General features: G+C 40.6%; 1 long non-coding RNA gene across 1 annotated transcript in view; it reads left to right on the top strand.

The window, feature by feature from the left end:
• Positions 1-4,124: 4,124 nt before the first annotated feature.
• The window catches only part of LOC122466585, a 32,519-nt gene continuing 19,446 nt past the window's right edge, over positions 4,125-17,197 (top strand). The window contains exon 1 of the long non-coding RNA XR_006292218.1: positions 4,125-4,240. This is a non-coding gene — a long non-coding RNA (uncharacterized LOC122466585). The remainder of the gene's footprint in view (positions 4,241-17,197) is intronic.

A 17,197-nucleotide genomic window follows, 5' to 3' on the forward strand; every position in this document is an offset into this window, starting at 1 on the left:
ACAAAGTAGCCCCTGAATGACAAGATGAAGATGAAACTCAAAGGTTTTTGTGTTGGGACTATGCATAAGAATAGAGAACCCACACTTGGATATACGTGGAAAGACTGAGAAGAACAAAATGTTTATCAGCTGATTTAATAATAAAACCTCTGCACGTATTAGTAAGGAAAGTGTATTAAACTAATTTGCAGTGCAGTAGAGCACATATTGGAAAAGGTCTAAATTACAATCAGGCATTTTTCATTTTTGGTGCCAGAACATGCTTTCTTTACTCAGTCAAAGCATCTTCACCTTCAGTGGCAGTTTTGCTTTGACTGATCTGAGTAATGTTAAACCCAGATTCAGCCAGGTGCTTAAGCATGTGCTTCACTTTAAGCATAAAACTACTCACATGCTTACAATTAGACATGTGCTTAACAGGCTTGCTGAATTTCCAGTACTGCCAGCTCCTGCTTGCACTGAAGTCTTTCGCGTAATTTTGTTGATTTCAAAGGGATCAGGATTGGGTTGTTCCACTGAGGAGACCTCTGTGTTGTTGCAGCATAAGTTTGTTCTATGGAGCTTGAATTTAAGCAAAGCAGTTTTTATGGAAAGAGTGTGATGTTGCTTGTATTGATTTGGCAACTGGGGAAGACAGTGTTAGTGGGTGACCTTGAAAAATGTGATAAGTGGCAAGGGTGCTGAAAGGTTGAAGCACAAATGGGATGGTTAAAAGCAGGATATTTCCAGCCTTTACTGACAAACAGAGGTCAAGACTTCCATGGAACTCTTCTCCATAAGAAGAAGCTTTTCAGCAGCCATGGAATATCCATCTCATTCTTCTCAGCTTCACAGACAAAATATTCACAGCTAAAGGGGGATCACATAAAACTTTAACCAATACTATCCCTTAAAAACAAAAGCAAAGAAAAGAAAACCCTAAATCCAATGCCTGTATTCTCCCTTTTCTATTAAAAAGGTGCAGAAGGTGCTCAGATCATAATACGATTACAAAAAATGTAATAAATTTAGTAGGACTGACTAGAAACTCTCACTAAAGAGATTAAAAACTGAACATACTAGGTTGAGGAAGATGTAGACAACTGTATCACCACATGGCAGACTCTATAGTAAGGAGAAAGAACATAAGGGAATGTTTGGAAATCTTTGCTACACATCTTGCCATGTGAGATGAAGCAAACATATCCCCACTGGTTCCAGGAAGTATGAGAATTCTTAAGTGCTTGTAGAAATGTTTATATTTTGTCAGACTGAGGCACAGATTTTGGCTGGAAGTAATTTACTACTCTCAGCGCAGCATAAATTTACTCTGTTTTCTTTAGTAACTTAGTCCCTGATTCTGGAAAGAAAACTCTGGGCAGATCCCTGCACAGCACAGAACCCCACTGAACTCAGTGGGGCTCCATTAGGTTCTCGTTGCAGCATTGGAACAGAATTCTGAATTTGAAGGGTAGCCTACTTAGACAAGTGTTTTGGGTTTGGCCCTGAGTCCTCCCATATTTCTCCAGTGCACACCTCAGGTTTTTGGAACTTTTAGATATTTTGCAGATTTCCTGCACTGAAACAATTGTCGTGTTCTAAATTGGCATGGCAGCAAACCAAATAGGAGGTTTTAGTTTGTGTGTAGAATTTGGAAGCAAGTTTTGTAGTAAGTTGCTCCACTTTTTAGCATGAAAATCATGGGAACGTATGGCCCTAAATGAGGATTATAGGGTGCATTTGCTAGGTGAAAATATGTTTTATTTTCACCTTCCTCTGAAGTACCCAGTGTAGCCCACTATCAGAAACCTGTTTTGTTAGGATAATTTCTACATAGTGGTGTGTCATCGATAAAATAAAATTAAAATAAAAGCAATGAAGTCAGCCTGAAATATCTAAGTAAGAGAGATCATGCTGAATCCACCTGCAACAGAAATGAAAACTGCTATGGTGAATGTTAAGGAGTCCATTTATCTTGGCCAGCTATTTGGGCTAATTAAAATCTAGCAGGAAGGTATCAAAAGTACAAGCCGATGAGAAGAAAGCATATTTGATAGTACTGGTGTCACATTAGCAAAATATATAGCAAATACTATAAATTTAGCATTCATTAAAAAATTAATCTGCTACTGGAATTATTTCCATTAGAAAGGAAGGGAGTAATTCTATAGCTTTATACACTATTACAGTAGGAGAGTATCATCTCTTTATGGATCAGAGCCAACAAGAAGGAAACAGGAAACCTGGGGGATGGGAGATAGAAACTTCAGGAAAGAATCAGACGGTGTAACTCTTCTTGCTGAATCATTTACATAAAAGACTGTTATTTAACCGATTTCATATGCCCTGACTCCTGATATGACATACTAATGTTTGGACATCCTGTATTATCTAGGATGGACCCTAACTAGTCCCAGGAATTATAGGGCAGACAAGCAGGAAGCAGGAACAGAAATTGATCATTGTAAGTGGTTCCTAGGTCTCTAAGAAAAACAAGAAAATTCTGTCATTCATTAATAAGAGAATATTCTACAACCAAGACCTTTCTTTGTGGTTTAAAAAACAAAGGAAAAAAATGCAACTGATTGAATATTTTTGTGTTGCAAATGAGGAACAAAGCTGGCCGTGTCTGTGTACATGATTTCTAAATACTGTAGCAAAAGTGCCCTAGGAAATATGTCAACAGTCTCTATTTGATAGCCACGATTTTTCCAGCAAAATATTTACCATGTTTCCACGTTGTTCTTCCAAAAAGCTCTTGTATTTCCAGTGGAATTAAAAGGGAGGTCCCTATTTTTCTCTCCCTAATGTCCCGATTTATAGCTTTCAAGTGTTGACATGCGCTAGCACCTGAGATAGCCTGGTGAAGAGCTCTGGGAAATGTTTCAGATAAAACCAAGGAACTCTTTACAATCAACTAAGCAACTGATAAAATGTACTCTGATTTATTTTCTGTATTTTAGACATCTCCTTTTGAGGCATAACCTCATGTTTATCAAAGAAACATTCTTCCTGCTAAAGAACACAAAGAGGCATTCATCAAAATGTTTCTTGAGAATACCTGCTCTCTGGTGGTTAATCTCAAGAGAGTTTTTTAATAGTTGAGGGACTGGTCCAGCTTTCATTGGACATAATGAGGGCCCTACCAAATTCACAGTCCATTCTGGTCAATTTCACGGTCATAGGATTTTAAATATCGTAAATTTCATGATTTTAGATATTTAAATCTGCAATTTCATGGTGTTGTAATGGTAGGTGTCCTAACCCAAAAGGTGGTTGTCAGGGAGTTGCAAGGTTATTGTAGGGGGGTTGTGGTATTTCCACCCTGACTGCTGGCAGCGCTCTTCCTTCAGATCTGGGCCGCCAGAGAGCAGTAGCTGCTGGCCGGGAGCCCAGCTCTGAAGGCAGTGCCACCGCCAGCAGCAGCGCAGAAGTAAGGATGGCATGCTGTGGTACCGCCACCCTTACTTCTGTGCTGCTGCCTTCAGAGCTCGGCCATTGGCCAGCAGCTGCCACTCTCTGGCCACCCAGCTCTGAAGGCAGCAGCACAGAAGTGGGGGTGGCGATACCACAACCCTTGTACAATAACCTTGCGACCCCCCCCCCCCCCAACCCTCTTCTGAATCAGGACCCCCAGTTTGAGAAACGCTGGTCTCCCCCGTGAAATCTGTATGGTATAGGGTAAAAGTACAGAAAAGACCAGATTTCACGGGGGAGACCAGATTTCACAGTCCGCGACACATTTTTCACAACTGTGAATTTGGTAGGGCCCTAGACATACTGGCAAAGCACCCACTAACCCAGTGGGAGAGGGACTGGGCCCCTGGCTAGCAACTGCCATTTGTGAAAAGGGTTGGGAAGAGAAGGAGCTGCAGGCCATAGCAACAGCAGCAATCACAAAGATTGCAACCTGTGAGATTAAGAGGGAAAGGAGCTGCAGGCTAAAATAGCAATGGGAACAACAGAAGCTGCAGCTTGTGAGAGGAGATGTGAAGGGGCTGCAAACATAATAGCTTCAGGAGGAGCAGAGGCTGCAGCCCGTGGAAGTGATTTGGAGAGGAAGGAACTGCCCACCACAGCATTAGCAGCATGGAACACCAGAGACTACAACTACAACCTGTGATAAGCCCAGAGAAGGAGCTGCAGGTCAGAGAAGCAGCAGGAACAGCAACTAGTAACCAGGGGTCTGAAGGAAAAGAGCTTTAGGCCTCAGGAGTAGCAGCACTGAGAAAAGGAATCCTAGAGAAGACCAAAGAAGCTGGTAATAATGAGTTAGATTGAGAAACTGGAGTTTGGGGTATTTGGAGCAGGTTTTGGTCAGCTGTGTGAATATCTGTCTGTTTAGCATTATTGGTGACTTATTAGCTGGCAATTGTAACTGAATTGTTTCTTTTTTCTCAACTTTGCAGTTTGCCAACCCTGAAGGGTTCCACATCATGAATCAGCCCCCCCCGCCCCCGATCATGAGATTGACTTAGAAACTCACATGATTTTAAAAAGAATATATTTTGGGTCCTTTTTATTTGCCTGCTAGTTTTTGAGCTTTTAGGGTTCATGTTTTCAAATTTCCCACCACAACTATGAAGATTAGGAACTTTCCTTTTTTTATTTTAAATGATAGCTGAGATTCTCTTGCCATCACCTGACTCTATGAGCTAGGACTTTGAGGAAAACACCAAATATCGTGACAATCACAATAAAATCTTAAGACTTGGAAACATGGTTACTTGCAATATATTTTCATATTTAAATAAGCACTGCTTGGGCCCCAAGTAGAACATTCCTTTAAAGCTGTATGATATAGGAGTACTATGTTTCTGGGTGGAATTTAATTAAAAAAACAAAAACTAAAATTAATCTCTTCAAGACATGATACTTATTTTAATCCTAACCATAAGCAAAGATATACACACACTGTCCTATTCAATACATAACATTGTTTATTTGAAGAATTTTCTTTAATTACCACTTTAATGCATGTTTTTAAAACTTCTCACTCCTGGAAGAGATTGAGTTCCTCTCCTCTACCTTTCTGCCACTGAATGTAATGAGAATCTCACACACACAGCTATAATTTACAGCTCTAAAGGTGTAGGTTAAATTTAGGGTTTGAACTTCTTGGGTGCATTGCATTAGTATTTCTGTCACAACTCACAATTTATTTTGAGCCAAACACAAATATTAACAATGAGTAAATAAGTATAAAACATCACAGACAAAGCTGATATAACGAGTACAGCTTTTTCCCCTTGTGATGTTCTTTGCTCTCTTATCCTAAGGTTCTGAAAAATTTGAAACTAAAACATCTGTAATTGTCAAGGCTATTCAAAGAATTTCTATGTTTTGCACTTAGTTACCGAGAATGAGTCACTTTTCTGGTACTGTCAATTACTGTTCATTTCTAAGCAGCATATTCAGAATTAGTCCGGCTGTTCCTCCATGCTGTAGGTCCGTATGAGTCAATATTAGTGCTTTGTAGAACCTGTTCAGTGTGTCTTTCACTTTTCATTTGAAACAGCATTGGCAGATAACAAATATTTTCCAAGCCAAATCTGAAGATAAATACAGATTTATTATTTTTTAACGCCTTGATCCTATTGTGATCCTAGCTACATTGAATCTCTTTACTTTGTGGTGGTTGTAAATTGAACTCCATCTCTTCTTCATGTAGTTTTGGGTTCAGATATGTCCTCACTCATATTTTAAATTATCTGAATTTAAAGATTGTAGTCACATCTAGATGAGGCATGTACTCTAGAACATGTGAAGTATCAGAGGGGTAGCCATGTTAGTCAGGATCTGTAAAAGCAGCAAAGAGTCCTGTGGCACCTTAGAGACTAACAGACGTATTGGAGCATAAGCTTTCGTGGGTGAATACCCACTTTGTCAGATGCATGAGGACCACAGGACTCTTTGCCGCTTTTATAGAATGTGTGAATTACCCCAAACTGATTTGCTTAGAAATTTAAGGGTGGTGGTTGTTTTTTTTTTTTTTTTTTTTACAGTTTCAGGTGCAATGGGCCTTATATTTACAAATGGTTTAAGAATAAAATTTCAGGTTGGGACTGTGTCATTCATGATTTTGTGTAACTGTGCATTTAATTGAACCTCTTGCTCACAATTCAAATGAGGCCCTGCTCAGTGGCTTTTCTGTGGTGAGGTGAGTTGGTGGCCAGTTCCTTCCCCCCTGGACAGTGTTTTCTTCCCGTGCCACTGTCTCTTTTGTCATCCAAAACGACCATATTCCTTTTATACCTAAAACACTGTGGAAATGTTGTTTGATTGTACCTATTTATGACAGCCTTTTCCTATTTGAAAACGGGGATGGCATTTCCAGATCTTCCAATGTATTTGGCATTTTGTAGAAGTTTCCCATTCACAATCCCTAATTTATATTCCCCTTTACTCAAACAAAGCAGAATCAAATCAATTCACATCTCCTTCAATCTCAAATTACTCCTATGAAGAAACTGATTCTCCTTGAATATTCACTGAAATTTCAATGGTCTTCATTCATTGTTGGCTGCACTGAAATCAGACACTGCATCTAAAACTTTCTTCTTCAAATGTGAAAAAACAAGAATCAAGTGGAGCTGTAACATCTACTATCTCTTCCAATGTTTCCTCCTTCCTTTCTAGTTCATCTCCAAACCTTAAACTCTGCAACTATGCATTAAATATGGAAGTATCCACTAGTATCCAAACTTTCTCTGGGTCTGATTCCAGCTACCAGTGCACATAAGGTCCTTGAGGCAGCAATTATATGTTCCCATGTGTTTGTAAAACACCACGCATAACTAGATCAAATCCTCAGTAGGATCTACCACAATACAGATAATAAATTATAATCATCGCTGGATTGAATCAGTATATCTGGGAGAGCAGTTCAGTCTAACCAGTGCTGCTAAGATCAGTGCACCTTCTAGGCCAGGGGCGGCCAACCTGAGCCTGAGCAGGAGCCAGAATTTACCAATGTACATTGCCAAAAAGCCAGAATAATATGTCAGCAGCCCTCCATCACCTGCCCCCACTCCAACCTGCAGCGCCTCCTGCCCGCAGACAGCCCCACCAATCAGTGCCTCCTGCTCCCTCACCACACCTCCCGCCCACTGCCATCAGCTGTTAGCGGTGTGCAGGAGGCTCTGGTGGGTGGGGGGGGGAAGAGCAAGGGCAAGGCAGGCTCAGGGGAAAGGGTAGAGTGGGGGCAAGGCCTGGGGCAGAGCAGGAGGTTGAGCACTGAGCACTCCCTGGCACATTGGAAAGCTGGCATCTATAGCTCTAGCACCAGAGTCAGCGCCTATGGAAGGAGACGCATATTAACCTATGAAGAGCTGCACGCAGCTCCAGAGCCACAGGTTGGCAACCCCTGTTCTAGGCTCTCTCTTACTACAGGGCCTGCAGACTCTCCAGGATGTGGTAAGCTGGACACTGCTAGGTTGGTGGAATTCCTCTATTTGCTTTTTCTCTACCAGGGTCTTTGTCATCTCCACAGACATCAGTCAACTGTGAATTATACTTTTATTTAAGCCAGATGAAAGACTGAACCAAGAACGGAAATCAAGAAAAGTACCAACTTTATTCTTGTTCCCTACAGCAGCGGTTCCCAAACTTGTTCCGCCGCTTGTGCAGGGAAAGCTGGGAGCTGCTGGAAGCAGCAAGGGCTGAGGGACGTACTGGCCGCCACTTCCAGCAGCGGGATTGGTCTGGAGCAGGGAACCACGGCCACTGGGAGCTTCGATCGGCCAAACCTGCGGATGCGACAGGTAAACAAACCGGCCCGGCCCACCAGGGGCTTTCCCTGCACAAGCAGCAGAACAAGTTTGGGAACCACTGCCCTACAGTGATGTTGTGGCAAATTTCATGAGAATGGATAATAAAGTCGAGGCAATTGTAATTTACAAACTTGAGCCTAGCCATCTGTCACAGTGACTGATACCCAAATCCTGCTCAACTTAATAGTGCAGAACTCTCACTGAAATCATGAAGATAGAGGTACCTTTAAGAGCCAAACTCCATTTGCCTTATAATCAGAAAAAGTGGGAGTTTTGCTGAGAAGAGCCTGAAGAGCTTGCCTCGGACAAGTCCATCCATCTCCTTGAATTTGTGTCTTATCCTTGTTGCATCTGGTAACGAAACCAAACCAAACCGCAGGCATTTGGGAGTGAGGGAATTTTGAATTTGAAGATGGCCAGTGTGATGGCTGCCTTCTTGACTGACACGTGGAGATGGAACTGGGGGCCTCCAGAGTTAAAAGCAAAAACGACTACATCTTGAGCTAAAGCTCTGTAGCTGTGCTACACCTCTATTCTCTGTGAATTGGCACAGAGGGGGACTTGTAACACATGCTCACCAATAAGTTACCCAAGGATTTTGCTTTATTGGATGCTGACCCTCACCTAACATCATATATACCACTGAAAAATGGTAATTTGCTGTTTAGTGTATGAGAAATTAGTTATCACCAAAAGGCAGATTAGACTTTCATCCAGCTTGTTTTATTTATGAGAGACTGTACCATGTTATGTTATGGAAAATCTGCTGGAAGGACCGAATTTGCTTGTTCCTAATGTAAAACCTACCTTCTCTGATCCTGATGTTTTTTTATTTACTACTTCATCTTTTTGGAGCTCTTTGTCAATAGGTTTGTGAATACTGTCTGTTTAGTGAGGAATTCTTAGGAGGGTTTTTTATGTGGGATGTTTTCAGTTATCCTTGTACCTACTACTTACTATACAATGTTTATTTATTGTTGTGTTGTATGATTGCAATAAACTATTGTAGCTGTCTGTTTCTCCTGATTAAATACAGTATTTGTTAAATAAATAAAATGATAATAATGAACTGGGCCATTCCCCACACATAATGTATGGCTTTCACATTTCTGACACTTTGGAAGATATATGAAATGCTGATATGCAAGAGAAGGTTTGTAAATCAAAGGGAGTTGGAAAAGATTCTGATTTGCTTTCAGGCAGAGGGTCATCTTTACCGTTATATACTCTGCAGATGGTTTTGACTTCCTTTTGGGCACAGAGGTACTGGTCTGAATAGGTGGCTGGGCCCGAGGGGCCTTCATTAACAGCATATGAAAGAAAGATCGTAAGAGGGATGACTCCTCATCCAGGTGGAAGGATTTGTGCTTACAAATAACGGGTCAAGGTGCATATGCTCTTCAAGATTGCATGTGGCATCTTCATCCACATTGGCTTTAGTATAATGATTGATTATTGGTCCCTGTAAGGCTACAATCGAGATGCAATGATTTTTTTCCTAATCTGACTACAGACATCCTTGCAGCACAATAGTATATATTGTCATTTGTGCTGTTTAATTAAATTATTGTTTTCATTTTCATGCAAATTAAGATAAGTTATTTCTGCTCTTGAGTTGTGTGTTTAATAATGGTACAGATTTTTATAGACTTGAAAGTAACGTGTTATCTTCAGTTGCTGGGGGGTGTCACTTTAGCAAAGCATTTCCAAGAGCTTTTGCACAGCAGAGCCCAGCAATTCCCACTGATTCAGTAATTCATGTGCAAGGTACTCTCATACCTCCTCTTCATTTTATTCTCAGTATTCCACAGAGCAACCTCATCTCCACCTATCAATTACTGTGGTATTAATTTCTTTTGCTGTATATATCTCTCTGACCTAGCTGTTTGTCACATGCTTAACTTACTTCCCTGAGTAGGTTTCTGTAAGATTAGGCCAGAATTTAATATTGTGGGTTTCTTCATGTGCTAATTCCATAGCAGATTTTTTTTATTTTATTTCTTTATTTTTTGGTGGGGTGTGGGGTGTCTATGGGAAGAGTTCTTAAATAATGGACAAAAATAAGATTTTAAAAAATTGTCAGAAGAGTACCCACCAGAAACTGTGCAAACAGGAAACCTTTTGATTATGTTCGCTGGTGCAAAATTAGTAAAGAGTTTGAAATTGTCTTATGCTTACGGATTCTATTGTTTTCAAAGAATAATTCCATCTATTTTAACATTTTCAAGTATAATTCCATTGGTAATAGCTCTTCCTTTGATTGTGAACTACGCTAATTGAAAGGTGTGGTGCTGTGTCTGTTTTGGCAGTTATGCTTATATCTTTTGTTTAAAAACTCAAAGTGTTGGCTTTCCTGTCCAGCCTTCCTTAGTATTTTCTGTTTTGGTGATGTGATGACAGACTTACAGTGTGTTTCCTTGTGTGTATGGTAACAGATGTTTATGTGAATAACAGACTTTTTTATGAAGGCATACACTTTATAGCCAAATACTAATTAAAAATAATTGCATGTAAGCATTTTTGTTTATTCCCTGTTGTGCATCTTTAATCATTTGAAATCACCTGCAGTTGAAAATTGAGGCAAAGATTTGATACTGCAATTATAAGAGGCCATCTGACTCTGTATTAGAAAGCAACAGCAACATATTTGGAAAGCAAATTATTATAAAATATGTGAATGCATGGCCTCTTTGAATTTGCTCTTATATTGGGTCAAAATATCAATGCATTATTGTGTTAAACTAACAGGAGTTTAAGGTACCTTATCTTCCAAACCTATTGTTTCTTAACTAACATCCTGTTCAGGACATTTTCTGTGCCCTAATAAGCTCATTACAAATATATTTTAATTAGATGAGTAACAGATGGTTCTGAGTAAATATGGGCAGTAGTGAATATAGTACTTTTTTAAAAAAGAATAAAAAAATGCAGATTCTTTTTAAAGACTCAGCATCTTACTTTGGATTTTGTCATAATAGCTGGTTCAGTTAAATAAAGTGGAAACTACTGGCAAGGGTACTCAAATTGGTGAAAAAGTAAAACAACAACAACTGGGTTAAGAGAACTCTTCTGGTATATGATCTGCTTATCTAGTAGCTTCCTTAGTATGGAAATGAAGCAAATGTGGTCTCATGATTCAAGACTGTATTAGTCTGATCATATAGTTGAGCAAGATTTTATTTTAAGGCTTGCCTATTGGTGAGTGACAGGGCCTGATATAAAGACCACTGGAGTCAATGTAATTTCAGTGATTTCAATGAGCTTTGGATCAGGCCCAGAAAGTAAATGAGAAAATGTTTATAAGGGACAAATTGTGGCATTTAGCAACAGGTTTGCTTAATTGGCAGTGTGGAGCTACAATACCTGGTGGATGCTTCCTCAAGGTGAAACATCACCTCCAGCAGCCTGAAATGGAAGGGGAATAACCCACAGCTACATCTTTTCTTGCAGTACTTCACACTTTGCCCAGGGTGGCAGCCCCATTCAACTTCATTCCTCCCCGTTCCCTGAGGGCATGTGCAGCGAGCAGTCCTCAACACAATCCTCCCTTGCTGGCTCCAAATATATGGTTCCTACAGCTATCATACACTGTTCACAAATAATATGGCAGATGCCATTTAGAAACATTAGCTATATAATAATAATAAAAAGTATGTGGGTGAAATTATGGAGTTGCATCACCAGGGAATTTAGCCTAATGATTCTAACTGAACAAGTTTCCTGCGCTTCATACATTATACAATGTGGGAGATGAGTGAATGGAAAGGCTAGATAAGCAACTCTTTTGGAGTTTCACTGCTAAGTGAAAGATTCTATATGTTTGTGTGCTGGGAGAGGGGTTGGGGAGAAGGAGACTTGGGGAGCATTGTGTGACTGAATGCATTATCATTTGTGGGGGAAAGTACCAATCTTTTGTTGACTTTGGCTTTTACTTAGAGAAATCCTGTGTGATTATTTTTTTTCTGTTTAAACAAACTAAAGTTAAGTCTTTTATGTAGCTGGAACTGTTATTTTCACTATTTGAAATAAAATATGATTGGCCAAGACAGAGAACAGCATCTGTCAAGTTTATATTCCTTGCTTTGATAATCATGCTGCTGAGCTTCGGGTTGGCAATGCAGATCTCAAAACAATAGGGTGGAAGAACTCCATATTGCAAAGGAATGATGATGAGAAAAAGAAGAGCTGAATCAAACTTTCATTGACATAATTCTACTCTTAGCGATAAATCTGCTATGGGGCAGGTCTCAGACAGATCGATATCAGATACTCAGTAGAAGTGAAGGATTATTTTGCCTGTAATGTAGAAATGTTAATCCCCTGCATACTTACAATATTCTATTAGTGTTTCCTACTGACTCCACCCCACCTTCAAGTTGGGGCAAACAGATCTCCAAATGGATGCAAGACTCGCCACCAAAAAAAGAAAGTTTGTTATCAACTCATCACTCCAAATATTTGAATTAAACTGTGCTGACATTGGATGAAACGACCATTTCAGGCTCAAAATATATTATGTCCCTTAGAAGTAGGATAGCTGACACAACAGCCTCCTCAGCTATGGAAACACCTGTTTTTTTGGCTGTTATATGATACCTGCTTTAATATGGGCCATCTCTTAAACTAGCAACTGTAGATGGAAAGCAGTGTCATGAGTCAATACATAAGTCATTTAATTTACAAGCACATACAACAAGCTACCAAATTTTGCAGCCCTTACTGCTATCTTTTGGAACCTAACATTTTGGTAAACATGATGTCAAGGTTCCTTCCCCACTCTGAACTCTAGGGTACAGATGTGGGGACTTGCATGAAAGACCCCATAAGCTCATACTTACCAGCTTACGTTAAAAACTTCCCCAAGGTACAAATTTTGCCTTGTCCTTGAACCCTATGCTGTCACCACCAAGTGTGTTAAACAAAGAACGGGGAAAAGAGCCCACTTGGAGACGTCTTCCCCCAAAATATCCCCCCAAGCCCTATACCCCCTTTCCTGGGGAAGGCTTGATAAAAATCCTCACCAATTTGTACAGGTGAACACAGACCCAAACCCTTGGATCTTAAGAACAATGAAAAATCAATCAGGCTCTTAAAAGAAGAATTTTAATTAAAGAAAAGATAAGAGAATCACCTCTGTGAAATCAGGATGGTAAATACCTTACAGGGTAATCAGATTTAAACCATAGAGAATCCCTCTAGGCAAAACCTTAAGTTAGAAAAAGACACAAAAACAGGAATATACATTCCATTCAGCAAAGTGTATTTTACCAGTCATTAAACAAAAGGAAATCTAACGCATTTCTAGATAGATTACTTACTAACAGAAGTTCTGAGACTGCATTTCTGATCTGTTCCCAGCAAAAGCAACAGACAGACAGACAGACCCTTTGTTATCCCCCCTTCCCCAGCTTTGAAAGTATCTTGTCTCCTCATTGGTCATTTTGGTCAGGTGCCAACAAGGTTATCCTAGCTTCTTAACCCTTTACACGTGAAAGAGTTCTGCTTCTGGCCAGGAGGGATTTTATAGCACTGTATACAGAAAGGTGGTTACCCTTCCCTTTATTTTTATGACACATAAGTTACTGGAGGCTCCAGCAGAGAAATTGCGTAATATTTGGCCTTTTGCGACATAACATTTCTGGAAAACATTATCTCACATAATCCCTCCTGGAACAATATTTTGGATTAATTATTGTGGTTCTGTTCATTCAGCACAAACATAAATGTGCTTTACATCATGTTAGTGCCAGTTAAGAGAATACTGTGTGCATCTGAAGAATAACCACAGGCTCCATTTTATGTTTGGTAGCTGCCACAATAGAAAGACTGCAATCTTAGAGCAGGCAGAACTAAGTTATCACTCACCTACCTGGCCAAAAGGGATTCTTGTAGTAACTGGATCCTCTCCATTTTCCTAACTTGGCTGGAAAGGGGAAGAGGATAACGCTCTGGATGGCCCTGGATCACTCTTCAGGGATGAGAAAAGAAAGGAGCTTCCTGGCCCCAACCCATTCCCCATACTTGGGAAGAAGGAGAGAGAGTGACTAGTCAGCCACTGAGGGGAGAGGGTGACTCACTGAGCATGCGTGTGGGAGTGTTAAAAGACAACAGCAGTGCTCAAAGTATGTTAATGCTAATATGACAATTCTGATATCCAAATCTTCCTGACTTCCAAATTTCTGGTCCCATACACATCCCTAGAATTTGTGGATGAAGATTTCAGTGGACATATATCCAGAACACAGACTTACCTGGCACATAAATATGCAGTTTATGTATACATAAGCACAGCTATGGCACTATATAGATAATAAAGAAAATAATGAATTTTACCAACATTACCAATCATAATGACCTGAATAATACCTTTTTCATTTGCAGTTCTCATATCTGTTGTCTACTAAACCCATTGTCCTCTAAGCCAATTAACAGTAGAATCTTATGATTGTAATTATTTGTACTGACATGATAGTTTTAGTGGTAATGTATATTATATTAGCAAAAGTATGTTTCACAATGATATGGTAAGGTACGTACAGTATCGTAGGGGCCTGTGACCTGTCCCCGACATATTCAGAGTTGCAGGCGATAGGGTTAAGCCACATAGTTTCTTCTAAAATCGATAGGAGTTGAGTGGCTAAATCCTGACCTATTCAACTCTTTGAAAAGAGAGGAGCAAGTGTGGTTTTGTGGTGCTTCAAGTGTTGGTTTTGGCTTTGTGTCAAGGCTGCTCTGGGAATGATGCACTGAAGCAACATCAGAGCAGTACTCTTGAGATTGCACATAAAAGTCAGTTGGGGGAGGGAAGGGCAAGAGATAGTGCCCCGTGTAACATAGTGACTATTGCTGTACAATCTGCTCAGTTTGAAATTGTTTAGCGGCTGGTCTGAAAACAGGACATAATAAAAGCAGTATTCCTGCCAATACCTGATGGAGATATTCTATTTGCTGAAGTGGTAGCTACATATATTTCTGGAGAAGAAGCTTCCTTACATGTTAACAAAGAATCATGTTGCTTGGCCAGGGCCCAGTTCTTAGGTCTCATACAACCCCTTTGTGAAACTCTGGTGGTGCAAAGGAGTCATAATGATGGCTTAATCAGCTACCTAGGAATTACCCCAAGTAAGAGGAGTCCTTGGACATGTAGACCTGCAGAGCTGGTTTAGTGAATCTGTGCCACCACCCTTACAGTCCCCAATACAGGGGGCATGGCTGGGAAAATGGTGAGTTGCTATTGCACTTGTGTACTCCAGCTATTCCTGGCTACCAGAGCACACTTGTGGGCCAGGCTGCTCTGAAATAGTGGTGGGCTGAACTTCCCCCTCAGAACAGCCCCAAAACTAGGTTCTGCACTAAGTGCCTCTAGGCCAGACCTGAAAATTGAGACCCAGGCATTTTATTTCCACAACTGAGCTACATTATTAACTCTAGAACTATGTAGAAGGGAGATTATATTTTAAAGATCTTCATATTTTGCACAACTCTTTGTCAAAGGTAGACAACATAATTTAAAACCCTTTTTAAAAATGTGTCTGATTTGTGAACTTATATGCCAGTTTTCCCCTCAGGATAAATATAAATGAAAGTGTTACAGGACCCTTAAAATGCTAACAAATTCTCTGGTATAGTGGCATTGCTGGGCTGTTCTGCTCATTCAAAAGTAGCTAGGAATGACCTTACAAAGTTGCGGCTATAATGTTAAATGAAAGTAAAATGTGTGCCACTATTGCAGAGGGCACTCTGCATAGGTTTGTTTATGGTGTGACCTAAATTAAAGTGGCAATTTGTTTTATTTTGGTTTGTTTTCTAACTAGTCAAAGCTGGTGGGAGTAATTTTATAACAAAACATATCAGGATAACTGAAGCACAATGACTAAAAGAAGATCTGATTTTTAAGGTAATTAAAATTTGAGGTCTTGAGGTACTTGACCATGTCACTATATAGCATATTTACAGCAGTATCCATGTTTTCAGGAGTAGTAATTTACACTCTTGCATTTTTGGAAAGATTTCAATTATTTTTTCCTTGCTATGTATAGGCTTACAGTGTTCTCCGAACCATGAACAGTTTGGCTGGCCTTCTTGGACTATGAGCCTTTAAGTTCCATAGCTGAACTCAGAGAAATTATGTACAAAAGCTTTATGGACTTATAGAATGTTTTTAGCACGTTTAATGCTGCATTGTTATCTTTTATGCTGTATGTCATTAATTTAGTAAGCAGATACCTACCTTCTTTTCTCCCCAAGAGCCATAAGTACGTGCATAGATCCTGGAAAAACTTCAAGCATGTTTTTTTCTATTTGTCATAGTTTCAAAAAGAGCAGAATACTTAGGATGGAATTAAAACATGACTTCAGAGGAAAGCAAAATTAGAATAAGTGGGTGCTGAGAATGTGCCTTCAGTGCATTGAAAGAATGCTATACCACACCTTCGTTGTGTTCCATTTGAAAACACAGGTGCTTAATCTGATTTGAAAATTGTAAATAAAAATGCAATATAATATTTGAGAAGATAACTCATCACAGCCTTGCTAGTGGCTCTGTTCTAGTGAGGGTTCGGAGGGATCCTTCCTACTGCCAACGTACTGGCCACAGTTGCAACCCTTCTGCTTCTACCACCCACTCAAAAAGAGGCAGGGAAAGGCAGGATTTAGGGCTTTGAACTTCCCCCCACCTTGGCTCCAGCCAGTGCAGTTTGCTGGTGATGTAGGGGAGTGAATGCATCTTTCACATTGCACCTTCTTAATGCTCCCTTTGGAGTTCTTGCATTTTCCCCTACACCAGGGATCTCAAATTCAAATCACCACCAGGGCCACATGAGGACTAGTACATTGGCCCGAGGGCCGCATCACTGACACCTTTTCATACAAAGATACAAAATGCCCCCCGCTCTAGCCCCAGCCCCGCCCCCACTCCACCCCTTTCATGAGGCTCCACCCCTGCCCCGCCTCTTCCCAATGCTGCCCCGCCCCCATTCCAACCCTTTCCCCAAAGTCCCCACCCCAACTCCGCCCCCTCCCTGCCCTATTCCAACCTCTTCCCCAAATCCCTGCCCCAGCCCCGCCTCTTCTCTGCCTCCTTCCCTGAGCGTGCTGTGTCCCCACTCCTCCCTCCTGGAAAATCCTAAGTGCCACCAAACAGCTGTCTGGCGGCGGGAAGCACTGGGAGGTAAGTGGAGGAGCGGGGATGTGGCAGAGGCAAGGGGGTGGGGGTGAGGGGAGCTATGGTGGGCCGCAGGAAATGACTCTGCGGGCTGCATGCGGGCCGCGTATTTGAGACCCCTGCCTTACACAAAGGTGTGTGGTAGTGGTACAATCTGGTCCTAAATATTTTTAGTGTTCTGAGATCTGCAGAGGGAAGGTGCTATATAAACGTAAAGAAATATTGTTATTATTTAAGGAAAAATGTGCATCAAGTTGTTAGGAAAGTCAACTTTATTATTATT

Source organism: Chelonia mydas, chromosome 7, assembly GCF_015237465.2.
Source record: "Chelonia mydas isolate rCheMyd1 chromosome 7, rCheMyd1.pri.v2, whole genome shotgun sequence".
NCBI lineage: Eukaryota > Metazoa > Chordata > Testudines > Cheloniidae > Chelonia > Chelonia mydas.